Below are 5,486 nucleotides of genomic sequence, written 5' to 3'. Positions count from 1 at the left end.
CTACTTGTTTGGTTCAAACAGGAATTGGAATCGGATTCAGATTTATGCTGTTTGGTTCATTAAGAGGCAGGAATCGGAATCAGCCATGATTTCCAATTTTGCCCCTAATAAAAAATAAAAATGCAGAAAATGCATGGACATACCAAAAAATTTGCAAAAATTGCAGAAATTTTGCAGGAAAATGCAGAAATTACAACAATTTTGCAGAAAATTCAGAAAAATGCATGGAAATGCTGTAATTTTTACAAAAATTATAGAAAATTACAGAAATTTTGAAGAAAAATACAAAAATTACAAATTTGCAGAATGCTTTCAAGAAAATGTAGAAATTACAACAAATTTTCAGAAAAATCAGAAAAATGCATGAAAATACCTAAAATTTTGTAGAAATGGCAGAAAATTGCAGAATTTTACAAAAAAATAAATAAATAAATAATTTTTGCAGGAAAATGCAGAAATTTCAACAATTTTGTAGAAAAATCAGAAATGCATGAAAATATCAGAAATGTTGTAGAAATTTCAAAAAATTATAGAATTTTGCAAGAAAATGCAAAAATTACAAAAATTTTGTAGAAATTTCAGAAAAATGCATGAAAATACTAGAAATTTTGCAGAAAACTACAGAAATTTTATTAAAAAATAAAAATACAGAAATTTTGTAGGAAAATGAAGAAGTTACAACAATTTTGCAGAAAACCGAGTTATTTCTTCATGGTCTAGACTCTTGGTTTGCAAAGACTAGGATACTAGAATTTATTTTTCTCTGGGGTGGAACATGAACGACATGTGACAATTTACCACTGGAACGAGTAAAAATTTACATAGATACCCCAAGTGTATTCTCTTCAAGAAGCTAATGTCATGCTTGGGCAAGTGTCAACACTGCAAGCCATAATGTCCCTATAATCTCGTGAGATTCTAAAGGAGTCATAGACCTTCCCATCACTGCTCTTCTTGTACTCAAACAACAGATTTGCATGGCCAAATGTTGTAAGCTTTATGAATCCAAAGTCCTGGTCCTTGTAATAACTCCATCTAGTATGTATTGTTGTGAATTCTGCAAGGCTAGCACCTCCTCCCCCAACAACTACATGGATGGTTCCATTCAAGGGATCTTGATAGTATGACTTTCTTTATTGGTACAAATATTCTGTAACAGAAGCATTACACCCATTGTTAGTTTATGAGGTGAAGAATCTGGATGAACTAACAAGCATGTTTGCTACCATTTGAAACATTTCAATTTAATATAGAAGAGGTTGAATGCTCATTTCTACAAGATATGATAATCTACACTAATAACAAATCAATTAATAGACAGTTAACCATTATATGTAAAAGGTATTACAGATTGGATGTTGGTCAGCATCCTTGAGAGGATAATGGTAACAACAATCCATCCCTAAAATACCTTGGAAATTTCAATTCTAGAATAGGGGTTTGACACATGGACTAGAAAGATTTAACAGGGAAATTTTTAAAGCTTACAATGTAAGTCTGAAATTTGTGAAGAACCAAAGAATCAGTGAGCAAAGCGGATTGTCGTTTTACAATTTTTAAAGCTTCAGTGTTCCACTCATCTCCCTCACACCTATTGGGGCTACTCCTAGATCCCCACAAATATGTACCAAACTGTTATATAAAAATTATATAACTTAAATTAATTGTTAGAACATTAACCTAACAAGATTTTGAGACTATTTCTTGAAAGTTTGGCTAGAACACAGGCATAATGATAACACATACAAATGTATATGCAAAAGGAAAAAGCTACTTACACTGAATTGGGCCACAGGTCCTTTAGAAAACTTGTGTATGCCACCCCACTGTCCTTGCTGGTGCACCTGTATTTATCAAAATGTATTATATACAATAAAAAATCAAAGTTCTCTGAATATATTTGCTTTCCAGAAAGAGAGAAACATAAAATAGCCATTGTGAGCAGAAGATCCAGACTGCCTAAACTCAACCATTGTTCTATGATAGATGGTTTGGGTAGGCAAGGTAAGGTTGATGATGCTTACAGATTGTTTGAGAGAATGGTTACCGGCTTCTAGAGGAAATGAAGACAAAGGGTTACCAACCCATAGTGGTTACATATGGATCAGTCATTCATTAGCTTTCCAAGATTGATAGGCTTGATGAAGCATGCATGCTCTTTGAAGAAGCAAAATCAAGAGTAGGCATATATGTATTAAGGTATAGCAGTCTTATTGATGGTTTTGGAAAGGTTGGTAGAATAGATGAGGTATATCTTATCATGGAAGAGTTGATCCACAAGGGGTTGGCACCTAATGTGTACACATGGAACTGCATTCTTGATGCGCTAGTGAAGACAGAGGAAATTAATGAAGCCCTTGTCTACTATCAGTCCATGAAAGACCTTAAATGCACCCAAAATGCAATCACCTAAAACATTATCATAAATGTGTGCACAGAAAGCCAAACCACAATTGCTTTTTAACTGATATGTCATCTGTGTCAAATAAAATTACAGATATTATGAATACTTTTACTTTAGGTGTGTCAAATACACATCCAAGAACAAGCTTTTGCTTTTTAGGTACTTGTGGATGTAAAGAGAAAATTGATAAAATTAGAAAAAGGTAGCTGGTTAGCTACTGCAGTACTTTTTTTTCCAAGTTACAAGTTGTCTTTTAAAAGAACTTTAGGTGTTTAGGAATGAATAGGGAGTTCTATTTTTATCTGTTTTAGTTTATTAAAAGTTCTATAGGTTGTCAAGTGGGTGTTGATTTGTTTCTGTTTTTCTATTTTATCTAAATACCTTAGGTATATTATGAATAATTTTCATTTGTTTGCAGTCAATTATTGGGCTGACTGCTAGATATATCTTAGAATTTGGCTTGTCTTGAATCAATCAGTATACCTAAATACCTTAGAATTAAAAATTGTTTGCAGCTCAATATGTAAGATTATTGAGCTAGCTTGTCTTGAATTTCAAGAAATAAAAGGGTAAGATAATGGCAAATTCTGTTGGTCAGCAAGACAACAAGACATTGGAGTGGAACTCATCCCACGAAACGAAAAAAGAAAAGAGAAATGTGTGGACTAATTTGAGCCGCATCTCAGCTGCTACTGTTAAATATGAATAAACATCACACCAAACCTGTTAACCAATCCAGATAGAAATCGGGATAAAGTGGTCGCTTGCTTGTAACTCTAAAACCCCTTAATTAGTTGCCACTATTCATGTTTAATCAGACTGTTATCTAATTTGAAATTAGATTAGAATGTTATTGTCCTCTGATGAACTTGATAGAGATCTTTCAAAACTTATTAGCTACAAAGATAGAGCTGAATCAGGTAAACAATAAAATAAACATAGAAAAATTCAAACACCATACAGAACTAATGACCAAATAACTCTACTCACATAAGGATGGCAAACTAAAATTGGGAAAAAAAATTAACATGCATTTCAGACCTGCTAAATTAACATGCATTTTGAGGTCAAGTATAAACAACTAAATTTAGCATGCATTTCAGACCTTCTACTAAAGATCTATATAACAAATACTTTGCTAGAAAGGAAAATCGAGGACAACATACCTTGCTGTGGTTTGGTCTGGTCTGCAGCGAAAAAAATGGGGAGGAATGAAAAAATAAAGTGAGAGAGAAGGAGAGGAAGAAGAATATGAAAGAGGAGAGAAAAAAAAAATTGATGGTGATTTACCTCATCGTCACTGTTGCCGGAGTTTCAGCTCAGATCAATACTTCAAACTTCAGCTGCCTATAGAGGGAGTGACAAGAGCAAGGGGAATGAGGATTAGAAAGTTGGAATCGGGTAGGGAGAGATTTGAGGGGTTTTTTTTGTCATTTTGATTTTTTCTTATATTAAATAGCGGGGATGGGATTCTGATTCCGGGGGGGATGGGTCGGGAAATGGAAATCGGATTCCGTTTTCACCTAACCAAACGCTGGGAGATTCCGATTCCGGACCTCTATTCCTGCAAACCAAATATACCCTAAATCTCCAACAAAGCTACGAGGCTCAGTTTGGGAAGAATATAAACATAATCGGGAGAAAAGAGTCCGACGTGTTTGTCATACCGGCCTTTATTCATTCGGAAAATTTCGGCCTGAAGAATTTGCCAATTGTCAATAACAAATCAGCCTTTATTTTTAGGCAAATTTTATAAAAATCATTAGTTTTTGAATTGCTAAATTTCGTTTAAGGAAATTACCAATAAATATAGGATGTACCACATGGGATCAGGCAAGTGTACTGAAAATTTTTCAATATGAGTCTTAAAGCATCGATACTTCATAAAAAAAAAGACGGCCAACACCGACCTCAGCATCTCTTGGTTATACATGAAACATCTTCTGTATTTATATTCATTATTCATGGGAGATGTTACTAATACACGGTGAGATGTGACTGTGACGTTGGTATGAGAAGCATATCCCAATTTAAGAAAACAGCATTGCAATGATATGCCCTTTCTTTTATTGTTTCGTTGCATTACTATCACTTAAGCATTTTTCAATTCCATATCAATAAATCATTGGAGATCACATCTCCGCTCCACAACACATCTTTGCCATGTATTGGGAACATTTCCTGACAGATACTATCATCGATAGATGTTTTCAATACATGGCAGGGATGTGCTGTGGGGCATTGTGGGGCAGCTCCTTCTGGAGCAGAGATGTGAACTCAAATCATTGCTAGCAATTGTAGAAAAATGAAAAAATACCTACATTGCTCTTCCCCATTTTCAAGGCATGGTTTGAAAAAATGTTTTTCAGAAAAATGCCTAAGAAAATAGGAGTCATTTTCTCAAACATCAAATCTCTTACATGTTACATAGCACCATTTTTTGGAAAACAACCTTAATTTCAATCAAACACCACCCACCATAAAATGTATACACTAATATTACTATTTAGACATGAAAATGCCCCTACTTTCTGATATATAGCATATTGCTCACTTCAAAAACTAATATATATGATACAACGACCATGGATTAGACCTGGCAAAAAGTTAACCCAACCTGCGAACCTGACCCAACCCAACTCAAAAAAATAGGGTTAGGGTCTCATATTTAGCTATCCCAATGTGAAAATGACCTGACCCGACCCAACCAGAAAAAAAAACTGGGTTGGATTGGGTTGTGTCATGGGTCAACCCACTGACCTAATTGTCAAGTCTAATTGGGATTATTTATGCATTGTTAGAAGTTTTTACTCTTTAATTTTTTCTATTTAGGTGGTGTTCGGTGGTGTGGATTGGCCACGGTATATTTAGTTTCAATCCACACCACTTCTATGCCATGCATTCGATTGGCTGTAGTGTGGATTGATCCACACTATCTTGTGGATTGGTCCACACCACATTCCATTTTATCATCCATGGGTTTATCTCATGGAATCATTTACACCACACCGTTTTGCATTTGGAATAACGATCCCATACTTTGCATGGATGTTTAACCCTAGTATAAGACCTCTTTCTTTTT

The 5,486-nt window shown here is 34.6% G+C and overlaps 1 long non-coding RNA gene across 1 annotated transcript; it reads right to left on the bottom strand.

The window, feature by feature from the left end:
- Positions 1-728: 728 nt before the first annotated feature.
- On the bottom strand, positions 729-4,220 carry LOC104586240 (uncharacterized). Its single transcript, XR_733428.3, has 5 exons — positions 4,206-4,220; positions 3,695-4,100; positions 3,571-3,591; positions 1,779-1,844; positions 729-1,150 (listed from the first exon to the last, which is right to left on the bottom strand). It is a non-coding gene; the product is annotated as an uncharacterized LOC104586240 (long non-coding RNA).
- Between the last annotated feature and the right edge of the window lie 1,266 nt (positions 4,221-5,486).

Source organism: Nelumbo nucifera, chromosome 1 (genome assembly GCF_055504915.1).
Source record: "Nelumbo nucifera cultivar China Antique chromosome 1, China Antique-T2T, whole genome shotgun sequence".
NCBI classification, from domain to species: domain Eukaryota; kingdom Viridiplantae; phylum Streptophyta; class Magnoliopsida; order Proteales; family Nelumbonaceae; genus Nelumbo; species Nelumbo nucifera.
The sequence above is the reverse complement of the archived record's forward strand: the minus strand, read 5'-3'. Positions and strand labels throughout refer to the sequence as shown.